The following is a 22065-nucleotide window of genomic DNA, read 5'->3' on the forward strand; positions in this document are numbered from 1 at the left end:
TAAATAGTACTGCTTCTGTTCCTCAGAGCAGGCCTGGCCTTGCTGTTGAGTCTCCTTGTCCATTCTCTGGGATTCAGTGGCCCACTCTGTGCTCTTATAGTATTAGAATACGATTCCTAAGTGCTCCCTTCCATTATCTCCTGGAAAAGACTCGAGGGGGCAACTGCTCCTTTTAGCCTGTCCATTTGATCGTGCTTAGCTCCATTTTTCCATCTCAGCAAGGCAGTGCTGGACACCCTCACAAATGTTCATAATCACTGGGTGATTCAGAGTCCTTCCTCCACAGCTGGACCAGTTGCCTGGTGCCATATGAGACTCTTTTACCCAGAGGCATTGGTTAGCAGTTAGCTGTGCCTGGCTACCTCGCCAGTACTGCCAAGGGCTTCCAGTTTGTGGGGATGCATCTGGACAAGTGACAGGTCCTTCCACTCCAGCCTCTTTTTTCCACTTTTAAGCATTATTCTCTATAGCAGAGAGAGTGCTGTCAGTCTTTTTATAAATTTTGTTTCCTTTCTTCTTCTTTCTGCTGTGTAAGGACAGAAAAATAAATTACCACAAGGCACCAACCTGTTTTGATTCAGTAGCAGTCAAAATGCTTCCCATTGGTGGTGCTGGTGTTTGTTAGAGTATGTGCTAAAGGCTCACCCCTTCCCACACAGAGGGACATGGGGGCAGGGGGCAGTGGGGGAGTCCTGGTCAGACACGTGAGCGCCAGCCCCAGGGCTGTCCCGGGAGCATCAACCCCGCAGGGTAGGTGAGACCCAGCATTGTGAGTCCCCAGAGGTGTGGCTCTCTGCAGCACTGCACAGACTTTTTGGGGGATTCCTTGTCCTGAGGGATGGAACTCATTATGGGATGCTGGGAGGAGCAATCTGAGGTTGTGCAAGGGGATATAAGGGGCCAGCTGCCTGTGAACAGTTTGCTGGTCAGCACATTTGTCTGGCCATGCCCTTTGCCCAGCCCGCATAGGTGTCTGCTCTCTATTCTCTGTGCACGTGTGTGTTTGGGGCTTGAGTGCAGCACACTGGAGTTCAGACCGTGGGCCAGAGGCACTTGTGTGTCTGTAGTGCCGCAGCTGGGGAGATGACAGCGTGAGTGCATGTGTCAGCATGTGGCTGACAGCAAATACCAAGCTGGTGAGATACATGGTGCATTCCCTTTTGTCCCTAACAAGGCTTGGAGTGTAAAACAGTGATGAGCAAATGAATCAGGAGGAAATGCAGTGAATGCATTAGGTTCCTCTGCCTTGAGTTTGGAAGAGTTTCTGATACTCACTTACAGTAGGGAGCGGGGATAAGTCACTGGCAGGGAAGCTGAACAGAGTGGTCTGTTGGGCTTTGTAAACAAAACTTTCTCACTCATAACATTTCTTTGCTATTCTGATCCAGTAAGTTGCTGAATCCCAATTAAAAAAATTAATTTAAAATATGGGTAATGTAACAGTTGACACTGTGTGCTGGTTTGGCCAAATTTAGAAATATATCCTCTGAGAGAAGGCAGGTTACAAACCACCAGGTTCGGGAAAAAAGAAACTTTTTTCCTCGAAGGAAAGTGAAAGAGATAAAAACTATTTATTTAACAAACACATGGGAAAAGGATAACAATGCTAAATAATAAAACCTCTTGCTGTGGAGAAAAACCTGGGAAAATGTTAGAGTCTTCCCTTTGGTCTCTCTCCTCCCTGGAGCTGGGACTTGGCCCAGGGCCAGGCCCTCTGTGCTCGGTGGAAAGTCCTCCTGATGTGTTCTGATATTGAAGCAGTCCAGCAGAAAAAGGGAAAAAATCCGAAATTCCTGGAAAAACAAAATTCAACTCTCTGGAGGGGAAAAAAACCCAGAAAAATGGCTGAACAAGCAAGCAGGTTGCTTTTTCTGCTCCCGCTCTCCCAGCCACAGAACGCAGAAACCAAAGAAAAAAAAAATGCAGAGAACGAGTGAGTTATCTCTGTCTGCGTCCTTGAGGGTTTTTTTTTCTTCTCTCTCTGCTCAGGCTCAGTTTAAAAGCATAGAAAGGTATATATACTAATTTCTGGGCATAGTGCAGCGATAGGGAATACAACATCAAGTTACCCCAAGACACACTGTCAAGGCAATTCCTGGATAGAGCAGGTGGTGTTTGTACCCCTTCATTTCTTGGGTGTGCTGCCAAGAAAACTGGTTCAGGTCTCCCTTCAAGGAGGGAGGCCTGCCATTGCACCTGCTGAATCAATGTGCTCCTTGAATGCCCTCGGAGCTTCTCCTAGGGACCTCCCTAATCCCTTCTAAGTGCAAGTTGATGATTTGAACTTGCACATTCCCTTCCTGCAGATGCTGTCATATCTATCAGGTCTTGAGTTCTTAAATTCCCAGCTGAACACTCAGCTGTCTTCTCACCAGCTCCCCAGCCTCCAGCTGGGGCTCCTTGCCTTGGGTATTGGTGGAGAGGGAGTGGAGAAGACTCTGTGCAGAAGTAGGGTTTGCTCTTCATAACAGAGGAGCTTTGCCAGAGAGGACTTTTCTTAGCAAAGACCTGTGTCCTGCTCCTATCCCTTCTCCTGGGCAAGCTTGCATGCTGACCTCAGGCGGTGCCTGGAGTGTCAGGCTGGGACCATCTGCCTCCAATATCTGACCTGGGTCACCTGGGTGGGCCAAACATGATCTGTGATTGAGCCTTTTTTGATTTTTCTTTGTTTGGATCCAGTTTTCATGGGCAGCAACCTTACCATTCTGTTTAGAGCTCCAGAGAATTTTGTATCTGTTTTCCGTCGGTATTTCCCAGAAGTTCTGAAGCCCGTGTTGTTGTGCTTGGCTAACACCAGTGTATGCCATGTTAGGTGTGTGGGACACCTGACAGACTGAAATGCATCTGAAGACTACAGCTGGCTTCCTCTTGCCTCATACTTCATTCTTGGTTTTTTATGCAATGGGAGTGCCCTAAAAGTGAAACCCACTCAACTCTCAATAAGGTGAATTAGAGGCTACAGATAAAAAGGGAACTGAAGATTAGCCCTGCTAAATCGAGCTTTAGCCTGAATGCTGATTTTGCAGAAACTTGTGTAATTGAGAAAGCAGGTAGAGACATGGCCAGGTTAGAGGCTTCAGAGTTGCCAGGGCTTTTTTCTTGATTTCTGTGTCTTTTACTTTCTTTGCCTAGCAAAATAATGCTAAGATGAACATTAAGGTATAATTTATGAGACAATGGGTTGTATGCATTAAGGAACGAAGCTCAAAGCTGCAGCTGTTTATTTATCTCTGACATTAATATAAACAAGTGCACATAATTCATAATAGAAAGATAGAACACATTGCATTCTTATGTGAACAGTTCAGTACCTAATTCTGATTTCCTTAAATGCTTTTGATCTATTTATGGAATTTTTTTACCGTTTGGATCTTTAGTTCACAATGACCCCATGATTTGGTTAATTTTATTTATGTAAATTAAACTGTAAATAGAAGGATAAAGTGAATTAAAAATATCGTTTTCAAAATGTCTTCGAGCATTTGTCTAATATTAATGATTCTGTTTTTTTTGGTAATATACTACAGAGGAATGCACATTGTAAGAACTCAATAGGCTCTATTTTATGAAAAAAAAATAAACTGCAACACCCCTCAAAACCCCCAATTTAACATACATCAGTGATACATTCAGATAAAAAGACATAAACCCTTCTTCATAATTTAGGATTTTTGAGTTTGTACCTCTTTCACATAAACAGAAGTCATTATTTCAGTATACTCACCTTTGGGATTATTGTTTTCTCTCTTAAATGATTTCATCAGCAAATTTGATTATGGCTCCCATCTGGCATTTCTTACATAATGCTATGCCTTTGCTTTAGTGCACTCATTAAGGTAATTATAATTCAAAGTCATTTCTGAAAATAAACCTGCATGGAACTACTATGTTCCTAAAACTTTATTACTGTTTGTATCTATGGCACTGAAACTGTCAGGACTAAAGGTTCGTCACTGCTTGCTTTTTTTTTTTTTTTTCTGTTTGTTAAAATGCTCTTGCCATTTGTTATTTCAGGCTTGTTGTTCTGATTGTTTAGGAAGGAAAAATAACAAGGTCTCCTAAATGGATTGAAAGGCACTGAAAATGCCCTACAATCCTTTTTAAAGCAAAAAAGGTTTTTAAAATCAAATAAGTGACTGGTTTCAAATCCATCTGTGAGATCTCCTACAGCCAGCACCTGGAGAGCCCATGACAGACAAGATAGCTATGTCAGTAGTGCAGAATTTCCTCAGTGGTTTTATCCAGTCCTATTCCTACAGTTTCATGAGCAGTTTCACCCTTCATCTCAGTTTCCAGCTGGTAGTTTAATATCTTAAATCTGAAAAATCTTAAATCACCCATGTTAGTCTTTCAAGATGATGCGTTCTGTAAGGGCCTGTGTGGTCTACTGCCTGCTGGATGGCAAAGAGAAATCCAGAAGAAAAAATTCCCTCTGGAAAAAAGACCAAGTTTTGTCTAATTTTTTTCCCATCTGCCTTTCGAAGTGTGCCTTCACAGTTTTCTCTATTCAGTATTGCCATACTTACAGATGTGAGACACCATCCTATTCCCTTCACTCTATTTCAGTTAACTTCTCTTTTTTTTTCTTTATTTTGTCGTCTGTTTTCCTTTCTCCCATTCTAACTTCCCATACTTCTTTTGTTCTTTCCAGTGCAGTAGCTCATTACTTACATTTTAATCTTCCTTACATTCCTCCTCTATTTCCCTTATCCCTCTTCACTATAGCTATCACTGTTTCCATGATCTTTCCCCTCATGTGCCAGATCCCCTAATTTTGGGACACTTAATACTGGTTTCTAATTCTTATCAAACTCAATGAGTTGCTGCTCAGACCTTTCTCCTATAATTGTCTTAGGGAATTTCATGACTCTCCTTGCCCTAGCCTGGCTGGCAATCTTACTTCTTTTAAGGTAAGTCTTTCAAGAGAAGAGGAGCTAGAAACCCAACAGATTTTCATTTTATGGATAAATTTTGCCTCTAAAATCTATGACATGTGACTAAAACCTGAGAGATATTATGCTAGTGCTCCAAAGTCTACTTCAGAGAATTTTATTTGAGTCAACTTTTATTTTTTCTCAATAAATTCCTCAACTGCAGCTTTGTGGTGTGATTTCTGAGGGCCATACCTCGTGAAAAAACACATTAATAAGAAATCCTCTAGCCTCTTAGTGATATTATTTTTCCTTTGTACCTCAGAATGGTACACTAATGTCACAAAAAAAACTGAAACAGCAGTTCCTCCACTAACAGTTTGCAGAAATACCTCCTTTCAAAAAATTCATCCCTCTGCCAAGTAAGCAACTAAGCCAAAGGCAATTACTGTTACCCCCCAACAACAATATATTAATGGATGCTGTCTTGTATGCATATGTTTCAATTTAATCCTTGAAAGTTTAATCTTTTATAATGAGATTTGGGCATCAGAACCCATGAAGCTGAGAATATACACAGACATAAGTCATTCATCACTCTGGAGATATCAAATTGAATATATATTGGACAAAAGGGTGTTATCAACAAATTTACACTGATGAAAGCCTTTGCACAGGAGTTATTTACTTCGGAGACAATGCTATCTCACTCATTTGGATGAGTAATTGTAAGCAGTTTCTTTGTGAAATGCTGTTATGGTTGATGTATTTCACAGACAGAAAAGTGTATTATATTTTAATATTTCTTCTTTGTATGGTACATTCTCAAATAACTTTTCTTCATTTCCCTGTGGCTCTCATTAGCATTTCTATCTATTGTGTTTAATTTAATACTCTAATCTCTGAAGTCCTGTTAAAAACAGTCAACATCACAAGTCTGTATTGACATAAAAAAAGAGGGTTCTTGTTAGATTATGCTGCTGATATTACTAGGACAACTTTGGCTGTCAGAAGGAGACATTTCTTTGGCTAACTGTTGCCTCAGATTATATGGTGAGATGACCTTGTGGTAATATTTAGCAGCTTTTAATAATCCACTGTTTTATGAATGGAGGAAGAAAACAGACAAACACAAAGTGATGAAAGCTATCATCAAAAGGCTTTTCTTTCATTCAGCTCTTAATTTAGGAATTTTTCAGAGCAACTAGCTGTAATATTATGTTTAAAAGAACACCCTTATGTAATGACATTATGAATGAAATGATGTAATGCATAATTTCAATTGCTTCTTAATAAATTAAGTTAAATGTATTTGAAGAAAGTCAAATTTGTTTCAGTGTGTTGAAGATCAAGCCCATTCAGCATTTAGAGAAGTGAAATTTGCTTGAAATTTCCCAGCTCAGAAGAGATGCTCCACAAGTCTGTGTCTGCATTCTTATTTAAGAGTGGTCACTGAACCTCCTTGAAGGTGAATTCTTCAACTATCCAGACTGTTTCAATCCTGTGAAATGTCGATGACCTCTTATGTGTGGGATAGGAGAGCTGGAAGCCCTGAGAAAGCTGTACAGAGAGTCACTGTTCCTCATTGTGCCCCCTTGAATTGTGTAAACCAAAACGCCAGGCTTGTCAGGGTCCTCATCACCTGTGGGGGTTGGTGCATGGGCTAACACATCTCTTCATCAGCTACATCCTGGTAAACTTCCTAAAGCCTTTTTAATTTGTCAAAGGACCATCTCTTTTCCCAGTGAGTTGTAAGCCAGAAAGATTGCTCTCCTGAATCTAAAATGAATCCCACTGAAAGGATTTAACAAGGAAGGAACACGTGCACAACTATAGCTTCAGTCAGAAACTGCCTTCCTGTAAAATGACTAGGGGACAGCCACTTGGGTGATAGGCAACATTGCTGCAACACTCACACTTTTCAAAACCTTTGATTTATAGAGACAGTTTACTCTGCCAAGGGTTTCTGCTCTGCCACTGCTAGCCAAATGACAAAATCAACGTTGTCAGAAGACCAAATTTTATGTAACAAACTCCCACACCATAAGAATATTAGAGTGACCATTCTAGGCTAGACCTGAGGTCTTAAATCTCAGAATAACCTAGTGGATGTCTCGTGAATAATATATTACATAACAAGACAACGTACGTAGTGTTTTCTCTACTTCCCCAGCCTCTGTTTTGCAGTCTGTATTACATATATATGTATACATATATATATATAGCAATGTTTAATAGTTTTCTCTTTGAATCATTTGTCGAGACTTCTCAAATCTATCCTGCTAGAAGAAGCTTAAATGGTATTGGCTAGTGACAGACCATGGATGAGCAATGTAGATGAGCTGTGCAGCAACTGCTGGCCTGTAGCTACAACCCCAGGAAGGTCCCCAGTGCAGGGACTTGCAGACAGCTCTGGGAATGTGGTGGGACTGTGCTCTGGACAGTGGCAAGTTTCTGTGAATAGGGGCAACTGTCACAAACATTTTGGTTATTCTGAACTCAGAATACAATATTATTCCACAATACAACAGTATTGTGGAATTAAACTTGTATGAAACTTTCATCTCCCATGGACTTCAACAAATTTCCTTTTTGCTTATGCAAAGAATGATAGCAGTCCATGACTTCAGTCAGAAGGCAGCCCATACTCACCCTTTATATAAATATCACCTGCTTCCCTCTGTAAAAGATTCTCTCATAGATCTGTTTGGAGAAGATATCTGTGGATTTGGAGAAAATTCCCAGCAGCAGGAAAACACAGACTCCAGAAAGTGCTTTTTTTCTGGACCAGGAATATTTAACTCAGTTTTTGTTGGATGTGATAACAAAAGAAACCTGAAACCCAACAAAGAATTTATAGTGCTTTAGAGCCCTTAAATCCTTCATGTATTGAGCATGTGCAATATTACTTAAAGTGTGACAACTTATTATGTTAAGTTTTAAATTACATTTTCTTATTGCTACTTCACAGTTTCTAATTTATGAAAATAGATCCTCAACACTGCTTAATCACTGCTAGTAATTTAGTGCCATTTCCCACTGCTTTCCACTAGCAAAAAGTGTAATAGCAAGATTTTTCCATAGCCTCTAAGTATACATGTTTCTAATCTTCACTGTTTGCCACTGATTGCAGTTGCCTGCCTGTGATGTGAGGATGAGATCTGCGTTCTCGAGTAAAGAAAACAAGGTAAGAGTTCAGCAGTGTAGGCAAGTAAAAGAGAATTTTTCTGTTCCCATAAAACTGTTCTCATTTTAAGAATGTCTTGCTGAGAAACATGTTAATTAGATAAATCTTCTTCTCCATTTTAAACAACATTGAACATAATTCGAAGCTACTGCCAAGAAATTCCAACTCACTTTACATGCATGTTTAAAATAACATTATATAGTAAAGCAGAAAGTGAAACCCATCTACTCATAATGTCTGCAGTATGAGTTAATCAAAGTCATCTCTAATACCCTAATATCAGCAAGAAATGATGATGTAACAATACCAATGGCCATTCCCTGGCTCATTATTGAGTGTGGTGCAGTTTAGTGTCCCTGGAGAGGCAAATGGTTCCCTTCATGCAGCACGCATCAGTGTTCTATAACATCTCTGGTTTCTTTTTACCAATATATTTAGTTCTGAAAGAATTTTTTTTCTCTTCATAATTACCATTTTCTGGGATCCTATCTGATCACAACATAAGCATATTCATTCCTGAGATACATTTCTGCAGTGTTAAAAAACCCAGAGGAAGGAGGACACTACATTTATATTTTTGAATGTATACTGAGAACATTTTTCTCCACACTGAAATTTCCTCTTTTCAAATTAGTGTTTAAGAAGTAATTATTTTAGTATAATTACTAAAAACAAGCAAACAAACCCTTGAAAAAACTAAATTGGGGTGTACTTGTGTTGTTAATTAGCCACTTGGCAGCCATCAGAAAACATCATTTTTATTTCTGTAAACAATGACTGGTATTTTAGGAGGCAACTGAGTATCCTAGTGATGAAATGGATGAACAGATACTAAAGCACAAATGTTTTCTGAAGTGTAACAAAATAAAAAGTTTCAGAGAAGCAGAATAATCAGTTGGTTAATTACAAAACATTGCCCTCCAATTTCCATTACATATTATTTATTTTATTTATTGTATACATATCTCAGGTCTCTTTGCAATTAAATATTTTAGAAATTTCAACAAGAATTTGAGAGAAACATCTCTACTTTTCTTTCCATTTACCTTGTATAGTCCTGTTTTCTAAATCAATGTCATATACTTCATCAGCTGTGTAGTCAGGTTTACTACCTGAATTCAGCTTTATAAGGGAACAAATAGCACTCAAATCAATATCTGAATCAGGAACAGAATTCCAGGTACAGACATATGCACATGAGAATATTCAGTGTGTGAGCAACTGCTATGTCATAGACATGTCCTTAACATTACTTAAAAGATGTAATTCACTTTAAGTCAAATGAGAGAATCCATTAAAGGAAGAAGAAATAAATCCTTAATAGTATGACATAAACTATGTGGGATATGTACATTTGCAGTACAATCCACTCACTTTCAGTGGTCTTTTTTGATTTTAATAAAAAGAGACTCATTAAAGTTGCTTGAAGTTTTATAGTAAAATTGCCAATATAGTTATACAGTCATAAAAGTGAAGTTGGGGATTGTACTTTTGTGCTTTCCTTCTTTCAACTTATTTAAAAGGAGAACAAAGATTCCTCACTGGTTTGACCACTCCAAGCTTCAGTATAGTGAGAACATTATGCTTTATTACTTTAATATTCTGGTCATTATGGGCAGCTTAATTTTTGAGTAAAAATCTGTACGTGCTTAAGAAATATTGCAAATTTGAAAAAGTGATGAAAAATGAAAATTAACAAAATAAGCCCAAATATAATTATATCACAGTTACCTCTTAATTGTTACTGAGCAGGTCCAGAGCATGAAAGCTCAGTCTTCTACTCCCAGCTTTTCTGGTTTTTACACATACAATGATTGCAAGTTGCATTGCTTATTGAACCATTTATTAATCTCTTAGTATCAACATTGACCTTGTATCAGAACAAATGTTGCCTTGAAGCAAACTAGTTTTATTTTGCTTTTAGTTTATATAGATATGCTAATCAATATGTTAATTCAATGTCATTGGTCTTCTGTCAAACATTAGCAGGCTGGAATGAAATAGCTAAACTAGTTTTCTTGGAGACTCTTCAGGTTACCTTACAGTGGCGTAAAGAATGATGTCTCTCTAATGTGACATTCAAAAGCAGAACAGAGGCTCATGCAGGCTGCAGTTCTTCTTTTCATATCAGAGAAGTCCTTTGAAGGCAATTCTAAAGCACGTGTTGGACAGCTGGTTTATAACACAAATAAAAACTTTCAATAAAGCAAAGAAAAGCAGGACAGAAAATACAGAAGGGATTTTGAAACTGCAGCCATTGTTTTTGAGTGGTGAGGTGCAGCTAACTGGAAGGAGTGAAACTGGTTTTCATTTCTTTGTCTCTTGACACATGTACAAGATATTTGTCAGATTCTTGGCTCTCACCATGAAGCAGGTAGTCCAGAGACTTAATCAAATGTATTCCATTGTGTGATGATTCACTAAGCTCCTGATGCAAGTAAAACCATGTTCTGTATTGAAAGCAGTTTTCCTGAGAGTGCCATCATTTAGAAGAGGGGATACATAGGAAGGTTTGAGAGAAAACTCCTTCCTAGTGGGGCCTCAGAAAGCAGAACAATGCTGGGTACTGAGGGATAGGTCTGGGACTGTGCAGCTGTGGACAGATAGTGCAGAGTGCAAGGGCCCATACAGTGAATTCAGTATCCCTCTTAAATTTAAAATATCAAGGTTTCACAACTTTTATTTTTGTTTTGCATTGAAACATCAGTAAACTGGCTGAAAAGGAATGAAGGACACTAATCTACTTCATGCTAATAGCCTCATGTTTTCTCTAGGACTTTGATACTCAGGGATGAACTGAAGACCAGCATTCTTGTTGTAAAGCTACAAAGATCCTACCAGCCATGGAGACTGAGGAGCATCACAGAGGGAAGGAGAAGTAATCCACAAGATTTCTTGCTTTGAGAAATGTGAATACACTGGAATCCTCATACAGGAAAAAGCCCTTTGAAGGTGGAACATCAGTGAAGGAGTCAGAGGAGGGAAAAGGCTGTGCAAAGCAAGAGAGTCTGTTTCCTAACCTGTCCGGCTTTAAGAGAAGATCCTACATGGAACAGACTAATAAATTTATCAGCTTCTAAGAGGAAATGCCCCCGGAACAGAATCATCTCCATGGTATGGCATTTTGTGAAGAGTAGTGACACACGGTATCTTATATGAGTACTTCATACTGAGCATACAAAACAAAATAGCAGTTGTCTGAAATGGTTAAAGTGTTCTGTGGAAAAAAACATTGAAAAATAAATCTGATCAATTGGAGCCTATTATAACACCCATATACTCACAGAACAGAACAGATTTGCACTCTCACCGCCATCTGGAATGGAATTACGTTAGCAGTCTCTAAAAAATACAGATTAACTATTTCCTGCATTTCTATAGTGCGATGCTTTCTTTTTCTGTTCATGCCTCCTGTTTGGTTAATCATGACAACTTTAAAGTCATTGTGTGAATGTCACATTTGCTTACTGTTCAGACCAGAAAGAGCAGTAATGTCTGTAGAAGAGATACATGAAACATGAAAGATAATTTAAAATGAGTCTCTCTGCCATTAAGTCGATGGCCTTTACTAAGACACAACTGTAGCAGATGCTGCTTAAACTAGCTAGATTATATAGTCTTACAACTAAAATGAACATCAGGTATGCATGATCAGTTTTTTACAGGTGTTTAAAATAACATACTTGACATGCCAATTAGGAAAAAACCAGTTAAAATTTAAGAATATCTTTTTTACTGGAGGAAGAGAGCCCACAGTAGATAATGTATTTGCTCAAATTGGTTATTACAATTACTGTTCTGTTTTAAAGCAGACCTGCATTTGATTTGCAAATAAAAATCCTGAGTTTTTCTCTTTCTTGACTATTTGCTATTTACAAGAAATTGTAAAGTAGTTTTGCATAAATAAACTTCAGACTGAAGGCTGTTTTTGAAATGTTCATTTCAATGATTCAGTAATTGTGATTCATGTTTTGTAGCTAATCACTCAAAGCACCTGGCATTATTCCCCTTCTGTAGAGGAAGACATAAAATGGGAAATGTATAACTTGCTTTCTGAATTGATGGAAGAAATGGAACTAAAATTTATGAAAACATCAAGTTTTGTAAACTTTTTAAGATTATCTGATGTCTGATATAGTCGTAAGAAACCAGTGAGGCTGAAGAAATAAGATCATAAATATTTAACCCCATAAATATTTGTCCCCAAAAAATCCAGAGACATGTTTTGCTCTGGACAGTCTTAAAATCTGCATTAGTGAATTCTTCTCATTCCTTAAGCCTTGCAGATTTTTATCTGGTTTATCCCATGAATGTTTCCATCTGGAAGACATGAGCTACATGGAACTGGAGTTAGAGACATCCTGTAAGATATCCAAAATAATTATGTCCAGATTAATTCCACCGAAGTTCATGCATTTAATTTTTGGAATTACTTGCACTGAGGAAGGACTCAGAGAGATGAAGAAGGATTTTTAATTCAGTGAGCAAAACCAGAAAAAAATTAATTATCATTCCCAATTCAATAAATCTTCCCAGAAAGGACAATCGTCGTCTTCCCAGAAAGGACCATAGCTCTCCAGCTGCAGCCTGAATAGATTGATTCAAAGCAGTTCTGACTGGCTTCAGAGTGAAGAGCTTTTCTTAAATCTGTGTGTTCAATGGTTAGACAATAAACTTGTTGGTGCCAAAAACGGCTGCAGAGGAATGATTCGTCTCTCCATGACTTTGAGTTCTAAGTGTTTAAACCAGAGCTAGTCACTCAAAAGGTCTCTCAGCCAATGGAGAATAACAGACAACTCAATTTTAGACATCCTATTTTAGATGAAATCACTACAAGTAGTCATTAAGATGAGCTGTGTCAGTGTAAGGTTTTCTACACTGTGCTTATCTAGGGTTAGGTTAGATGATTCTCATTCCTGGCTATGATATTGTTCACCCATATTGGGAGTTCTGATGTGAGTTTTAAGGCAGCAGATTAGACCCTCACCTTTTTCAGGCTTTTTCATCAGTACTATATAACTACCTCAGGCACATCAATGCCCTGCAGGAGTCAATGCCAAAATAACACTTTGTTTTAAGTTATTAAGAGCACATTCAGGATATTGTTCCCAAGTAAGATTTAGTCATCCTACTCTACAAAGATCATCTCTTCAGATTTATATAGTTTTCAGGTTGCAGGTGAACAAATTGTTTATGTAGAGCATTATATACTATGGGTTTTGCAGAATTCCCTAGATGTCTTTCATGAGGAACTCAAAAGACTGATCCCACTCTGTAGATACCATAATTAAATGTTACTTTTGTCTTACTTCAGAAGGAAAAGGACTCATGTGTGTTAATAAATGCGTTGTCATTGCGCTGGCAGGTATGCATTGCTAATGCAGAAATAACATGTCTAATTCTAACCAGATGACCTGGTGGAGCCCTGCAGTTTAACCTCTTTCTCACATCTTATGTCAGTCAAAGACTAAAGTACTTACATTCCTGAGCAAAACATCCAAACGACGTTTCAATCAGGGAGCCTGCAATGGCAGGGAAGAAATACAGTCTGGCAAAGCTTTTGTTTCTAATCATGAAACTGAGTACTGGTGTGCTATCCATGACCACCAGCATTGTTTACAGGCTTGGTTGCTGTGGTGATAGCATCATATGAGTACTGTGATGGGGACTGAATCCTTCCGGCAGCAGAAGTGGTTTTCAAGCAGCCTTTAATTGCTTGTTTACAAAATACTCCATAGTCTTCTGAGCACACAGCCCAACAAAATAGGAATAGACTTACAGAAAGTCTCCAGCATTGCCTTTCTGTGTAGAGGAGAGAAACTGATTCCAAATTAGATGAAGGGAAGGGAAGGGAAGGGAAGGGAAGGGAAGGGAAGGGAAGGGAGAGGAGAGGAGAGGAGAGGAGAGGAGAGGAGAGGAGAGGAGAGGAGAGGAGAGGAGAGGAGAGGAGAGGAGAGGAGAGGAGAGGAGAAGAAAAAAGTCAGCTCAATCAGATGGTCACTGGCATGTCTGCAACTCACCCACTGCTGCACAAGTGGGAGCTGGACTTGTCTCTCCACTGCCAGGGCCCAGAGCAGGCCTGAGATGCTGTATGAGAGGGCCCTCTACAAATCACAGACCTGCAGCCCCTTTTCCAGAGCCATGGTTTGGTGTGACTTCAAAAACGTCAAGAAGCATGAACACACTTTTTGAGTCAGAAACTGAGGTCCAGCAGCAAGGGTACCTTCCCCAGTATCCTATCATTGTCTCTGTCTCAGATGTGGGTGGTAGCTCTGAAACCTCTCTGCAGCATCTAGAAGGGATATAAACCTTCCTGCTAGGCATCCTGCTAGTCAGTCTAATCCATGGATTGAGGCCACTTGCAGCAGTTCAGTACTGCTGCTCCTCCAAAAACATTTTGAGCACCAGTGGTGGCCACTGCTAGCCTCCTCCTTGGAAAGACAGGATTATGCCTGTCATTTTTATATAGCTTGAATAAGCATAGGAGATGCATTTTGTATGCTATGATCCCTGCCCTTAAATTGGTTTCTGGAGTTGAGGAATGGAACCAATAAATAAAGCTAATTGCCACTCTTTTGTGGTGTCCCTGTCCTTTCTGTCTGGATTGCACTGCATTAAACTCATGTCAGAAACAACCAGCTGGTTCAGTAATATAATAATTTGTTTCCTTTTACTCTCATTCCCTTATCATAATGCTGGGACTGTGTGGCAGATACAAGCACTTCTCAGGTATCTAAAGCAAACCTACCACTTAGCTTTTGCCCTGGTGTAAAATTTGTCCCAAGTGTGCAGTAACAAAATATTCCTTCTACAATGTTTTTCAGGAGCCTTTCAGTGCCTGTTCTATGTGCACGGGAGTGGGAATGGAGGGAATGGAGGGGGTGAACCTGGCAGAGGTTTAACATGTTTCTGCAGTGCTATGAGCGTTCAGCTGTTTTGTGTTTTAAACAAATGCTTCAGATCTTATTCGAGAAAGGGAAAAAAAAGACTTTTTAAAGTGTGAAGGATTAATAACTATTCAGTTTCCAAAAGGAAAGCATGCACCCAGCTACAGTGCTAGTTCTCTCACTCAAAACCACATCTTGTCCAGATGTATCAAAATTTTCAAGTGTTTGAGTTTACACACCTAACATGGCAAACCAGAATCTGACATGATTAAATGTCTAAGGCTTGACCAGGGTACAGGATGAAGTGAAATTCAAAACTGTTAGTAGCTTTGCATGGGAGTTGTTGCATGCTGGATAATTGGAAACATTTAGTACCTGAACCTGGATTTCATATTCTGGACTTATCTCTTCTGTATTTTCTAACTTTTTTGTCTCCTTTAGCCTAGTCTTAAACTACTCGTGAGTCTTTTAAGATTTTATTTTTTCTTTCAATTATTGTTACCATTAGCCAACTATAATGTATTTTCATCTTGCCTGCCTTACTGAGATTCTTAAATGTCTTTGCTAAAATCTTCCCTTTAATGAGCAGATTATATTTTACCTTGCTAATTGGACACCTCTACCTGGGAAAGTTATTAAAGTGTCCAGAAAAAGAAAGCACATTGCACTGTCTAGAATTGAATTTGAAAATAATTATCACTCAACACATTCAAATTCTAGAATATTTGTTCCTTGTACTAGTTCAGTGGAATTGAATACATCCTCCCAGCTACAGGTAGCCTAGTGGGGCATCTTCCACAGTTTTGGGGGGCTGGCTGGGAAAAATGAGGAATTGGCAAGCTGGAGATGGAGCTCTGTTGTGCAGAGCAGCTGCTTCTGCCTGCATGACTTGTGGGGCTGCATTTCACTGGGCTTATTTAATGACCACTTGATTTTATGTCACAGACTGGGCTTGGATCGCAGGATGCCATGTCAAAAGCTGTGGCTTTCTGCTTTCCATAGAGCCTCTTCTGCTTCTGAAACAGGCATTTTTGCAACTTGCCTGTTAGAAAACACCTGCACTGTGTTTTCTTGCTTATTACTCATATTACTGTACCACAGGTGACATAATTCTAGCATGAATTCTCTGAAGGAACATGTCTCCCTGGCAAATGTAGCTCTGATCTGAGATGTGAAAATGCAGGTGAGAAAAGCACATTTGATCTTCAGAAACTGAAAAGAAAATGTGAAGGGAAGACTACCATGAATAAGTGAAACTGTCTCTACCCACCAGCTGGAAACAGGCCTGCAGTTTGTGATGATGGTTGTGATAGGAAATGTAAGCAATGGTTACTGAAATACTGAAATGTCATTGGAAAGTGACATTCTTAATACAGAAAGGTACTGTATAAATTACACCCATCAATTTTGCATTGAATAATTGCTTACTCTAGTTTTGAATTCTAAGTACACTAAATAATTGATAGTGAAATGCACTAGCTCTGAACCAGACTGAAAGCCTGGATATAGGTGAGCACAAGAGTTTTTCCTTTCCCTTATTTTAAATTTTGGCTTGTGTATTGTCACATCTGCTGGACAGCTGATGGGAGCATTTGCAGCATAATGCAGCCTCTGTGTTGTAGTGCTGGCCAGTGGCATTTTGTTAGCTCAGTCTGCCAGTAATTCCATTGTGATGCTTGGCACAAGCAAACTGGATTAATCTCCATATTGAAGGAGGGAGTCTGCATAACAGAGGCCATAATTTGGATGTCGGTTTTGGTTCCTTTTGTGACCAAACCACACATCCAACTTTCACACAACAAAGCCTCTTACAAGAGAGTGTTGGCTGGGAAGTGGGCCAAATTCATCTTCTTGTAATTCCATGACATCAGGAGACTTGCCATGGGGAACATGTCACATTATTCCTACAATCAGTCCCTATGAAGGCCTTTTTGGACAAGCTTTTCTCCTTTACACTCTCAATTTGAATACAGGGTTTGTTTTTGTGCTACACATTTGGGTGGAAGGGTGTTTAGGAAAAGGCTGTGTTTTGACTTAGTGCAGTGCTTGCACAGTGGCATCAGGCCTCTTGGGTGGGTTTGCAGTACCAGTTCTATGAACTGTCTAAACTCAGGGTACAGGTATTTTCTCAGAATGTATTCCTTCTTTATTTGTTACTGAAGTCTAGTTTCCAAGTGATATAAATAGCTGTGTTAATGACAAGTCAGTTTTGACTAACTGTAAGCACACAGCTTCTAGTAATTTGGAAAACTGTGGTTGTCTTGGTTCCTACTCAAGGCTATCCTTTCATCTGGGGAAGAAACACCATACACACTCCTTTTGACTTGGATTTTGTTTCTAGTACAGGAAAACAGAACACAGGTTTGTGGTTAGGTTTGTCTACATTTTGACAGTGAAAGGCTGTGATTGGCAATTCTTCACCTGTTTTTTGGCAGTTCCTGCCAGGAAGAGAACATGGGAGAATTAAATGAGGACTCACAGCAGAAATAAAAACCAGTGGCATCTGTAAATAGATTAAATCTGATCTTATTCTTTGAACTTGGTGTTTACTTCTTACAAAGAGGTGGAGTTTTTTACATGTTGATCTACAGAAGAACAGTGCAGATATGAAGGCATGTGCTTACACATAGTTCAGGGCAGAGGTGTGTATGATACACAGGGCTGAATGGTAGGATGAGGTATGAATTATTAGTATGTGATCTAATTTGTGGTATGGACCTATGATGCCTGCCAGTTAATGAGCTGAAAAGAATTTCTTCCTCTGCAGTAAGCCATACGTACTTCATTTCTTATGAGAAGGTATGAGGACTAAAACACACAAGGTCAGTCACAAAAAGACACTGGTAAATCTCAGCTGAAGAATGTCAACTTCTTATTTTAAAATAAAATTAATTTAAATTTAAATTAATTTAATCTTTCCTGTTCTACCTTCATTATTTTTCTTCTCATATATTCAGCATTAATATTGGCTTAATCTGTCTGTTCAGGGTTTCAGTAGTAATAACTTTTATCACTGCAGCATCTAACACACACTGCAAAAGCTATGGAGTGATCCCATGGAGCCTGTAACTCTGGCAGTTTCAAAAGGCTGTAACGCTGTTGCTAGTTTAGGACAAAAAAGCTAAGAGTTTATGAATGTTGCTTCACTGGACAGCAGTTCATAAGCAGACATTCATCTTGGAATGCTTTTCTATAATTCGACATCTGAATTGCATAATATATTTCATTCCTCAGGCTGAGACTTACAATTCAGAAACCTGTAACACAGGGCCAGCTGTAAAGAGTGAATTCATTTTAACTTTATTCACTTTATCTTTTAACTATTTCCAAGACAGTTGCCTTTTTCTGTTGTGTTGAAAAATGTGTTAAGGACAAGTTAATTTACTGTGTTTGTTTTAATGGCTATTGCAAGAGGCTGTTCTGAACTGCTTTTCAAGTTTTACTGAGAAACTTGTTCATGCATTAGGTAGTGAAGAGTCATGCACATTTCAGCCATTTTCCAGGATCTATCTCTGCTGCAGAGAGTTGCAAATAGAACTGCCTTTGTGAGTGAGCCACAGGAAATGAAATGTCTGTCACAGCTTGCAGGACCACACAGTAATACTACGTGACTTACAAGCACTTTTCATTTTATTGAAAGCTGTACAGAATTTGGGATAATTAGAAAAAATCTTACATCTGCATGGTCTTTCTTTGCTTGACTAGGAAGAGGATTTAATTTGCAGAAGCTGTTACAAAGGCCTAGTTTTTTTCACATCACAATAGGCATTTCACATAATCTTAGTTAGATGAGCACAACTCTAGACTTCTTATAAGACCCAACCTAACTTCAGGCTGTTCTAGGTTCTTTTGTGTGTTGTAAATCCATCTTACCAGCTGTTTCTTGAGGGTCTGAGAAAGACTGGGGACAACTGAGGTTTACATGGACTAGTGTTGGGCCTGTTTTTATGACATTAGGTGGGATCCCTTCCCTTATCCTCACCCCAGCTAAAGGGGCTCCTGGCATCTCCAAAGCAGAAACTTAACATAAATAAAACATGTAATAGTGTCCCAAATACCTTTAAATAGGCTTTGTCCTAAGTCTAGATTTTTTTTGTGGCACATAGAAATTCTGTAATAGGGCAGCATGCAAAACCCACCTGCACAAAATTTCCCTCCTGTTTTTCTGTGGGAAGGGATGTGTCTGCTCAGGCTTTTCAACATGCAAATGAGAGGCACAGGCAAAATGGACTGTACTCCTCCTGGTGACAGTGCCATCCCCTAGCAGAAGTACCAGCCCTATACACTGGGGTCATGTTTTTTCAGAAAATATTCTATTTCATATGTAACAAACAACAACAAGGTTAATTATAACTAAATTGTTCAGATTAGTATTTAATTAAAATCCCTTTTATAAAGGAATGACCTCAGTTACTACTGATTATTATAGGTCAAGCTCTCTATTTACCAAATTTAAATGCATCCAAACTGCTACAGAGAGTCTGTGGCAGCTGGGATTTTGTCTGGAGATGTATGTGACTTCTAGTATTTGTGTTTATATAAAAGGAAAAACAGTAATAATTACAGGACTCATTAAAACTCTCTCAAAAAAACCCCTGATTGACAAGAGATTGTAATTAAATAAGGCATTTCAGTCTTAGAGACATAATTAACTCCAGCCCTACTCTTTGGTAAATGACCTTTTCAAGCACCCAGAGCCCTGAAGAACCCTGTCTGCAATCAGAGGTGTGACTACAGCCTGCACTACTCTACTCTTTTTGCAGTGAGGCTGTGTGGGGAGAGCACAGACAGCTGTGGACTGGAGACATCAGCAACAGCTGCTCCAGTGCAGTTTGGATGGTGAGCATCTCAACAGAATGTGTCCTGCTAAAGCTGTGTTTATGCATGGATACTTCAATGGAGCTTTGAGAGGACAATACTGCAGTAAATGAGAAAAACATGTCACTCATCATAAAAATAATCATAACAAGATGAAAATACTTTGCTATGTCAGAAAACATAAATTACCTTATAAAAGACCTCTTAGCTTTCTTGTTTTCTTTTTTCTTCTTTTTTTCCTCAACCATATTTGCCATGTGCAATCCCAAAAGCTCAGATTTCACCAGCAAAATTTCTGTCTGAAGGAAAAATTGCTCAATTTACATAGTTAATATAAATCGTTTGAAGTGGTTTATTAACTTACTAACAACACATAATTAAAGTGATCATTGAAGAATGCATTCAAGATCAAAATCACTACAATACAATACTAGCAAACATGAATTTCTAAATACCTGTCTAAAACACCCCAAGAACTGATAAATCCCCCCCTGCCCCAGCTACCAGCACACCTGCCTCTCCTAGAGACAGCGGTTTCCCAATGTGGTGGTCTCTGCAATCTGGCCCTCCACTATTTTGCTGGTCTAACCCCAGTAGCCTGTCCCTGTTTTCTTGTGCTGGAGTGCCCAGCACTGGACAGCTCCCTCATCAGGCTGAGGAGCAGGACCATCTCCCTTGACCTCCTGGCAATGCTCTGCCTAATGTGACCCAGGAGGCTGCTGCCTTTCTTCAAAGTAAAAATGACAACAATTTTAGTGATGTTTGAAAAATTTTGGTGGGTTTGGACTACACTGGCCCAAAGGAAAAGCTGTCCCTAAGCATCTATAAACGAACATGAAAGATTTTTCAGACTGTTTGTCCACATTGTAGTTTGTGCCACTACAAGAAGGTTGGAGAGGAACTTTTTACAAGACAATGTAGTGACAGGACTGGGGGAATGGCTTTAAAATGAAAGAGATTGGTTTAGATTAAATTTTAGGAAGAAATTCTTCACTATGAGGGTGGTAAGGTTGCCCAGTGTTGGAAGGTATGGGTTAAACTGTCAAGGAGGACTGTAAATCAATCAAGTGGCCTTGCAGCCTGAGTGAGCAGCAGGCCAGTGATTCTCTAGCATGGACCAAGTTTAAAGGTGCCTGCACCTCTGCTTATGTACCTTTGCCCAGGTGCTGCTTTCAGGATCCCTCTGATAGCAAGGGAACAGCAATAAATTGTCTCTTTGCATTCTAACTGTGACTTCATGGTTGTCCCAGCTGCCTTCTTGTGTCTACACACACACCTAGAGAAGTTGTGGATGTCCCGTCCCTGGAAGTGTCCAGGGCCAGGCTGGATGAGACTTTGGTCAAGTCTGGAGGGTGCCCCTGCCACAGCAGGGGGGTTGGAGCTAGATGGTCTTTAATGTCCCTTCCAACTCAAACTGTGCTATGGTTCTCTGTTTCTATAATTTTCACTATTACTGCTTCTTGTAGTAAGGAACCAAGGTTAGTGCAGGGCTTCTTTCTATGTACTGCAGCCACACCCTTTGATGTCAGTTTGTGAAAATACTTGGTGTTTTGAGCTAAAATACTGAATTTTCAGCCAATGTTACCCATCATGTCTGCCAAGTCTGCTGCGGGATGGCAGAATAGAAGTGAGGACAAAAGGTAGCTTCTTGCTTTCAGTGTGATATTCTAAAGATAGCAAAGTAACTTTCTTAATTTGGTGCCTTAGTGGTGGCTGAGCTATTTCCTGTTATGGTACGGATACTGCAACACAATGTATCAAACAATCGAGGCCCGTGGAAAAGAGATATATATGGACCGGTTCTTGATAGATGTTTCAGAGATGTTTATTTCTCCAGCCGCATGGTCGGAGCTCTGCCAAGGAACTGCTCAATCCCGGGACCCGAGGGTCCTTGCCCGCGCAGGGGAACACAAAACAACCAATGGGGAACGAGGCTGACCAAGGGCAGGGAAACCCCGTGCCTCCCCCCCAGGGCCCCTCTCCCAGGACCACATGGCAGGGGGGACGGGACCCCTACAATTTCCCAAATCTGTGGAAGCACGTACATGGTGTAGCTTCATTTTTTTAGAGTTGTGATGTCCTGTACTGTGTGTTTCTCAGTATGAATGCTCTGGTCCTTCTGTCTGTAAGAGCTGAAAGCAGAACTGGCCTTCCTCTGTAAAATGATTTGCTAGTTTCAGCCCATAATGTGATAGATAACCATTCTGCATAAACAACATGATTGACAAAAACTGCTTGGAAGACTGAATTTAAAATGAAGAGGTCTGAAAACAGAGGCCAAAGCAACTACTTGATAAAGTCT

This window comes from Corvus kubaryi, unplaced genomic scaffold (assembly GCF_017639235.1).
Source record: "Corvus kubaryi isolate FWS band 111438036 unplaced genomic scaffold, C.kubaryi_AGA036_p1.0 37385, whole genome shotgun sequence".
Lineage (NCBI taxonomy): Eukaryota > Metazoa > Chordata > Aves > Passeriformes > Corvidae > Corvus > Corvus kubaryi.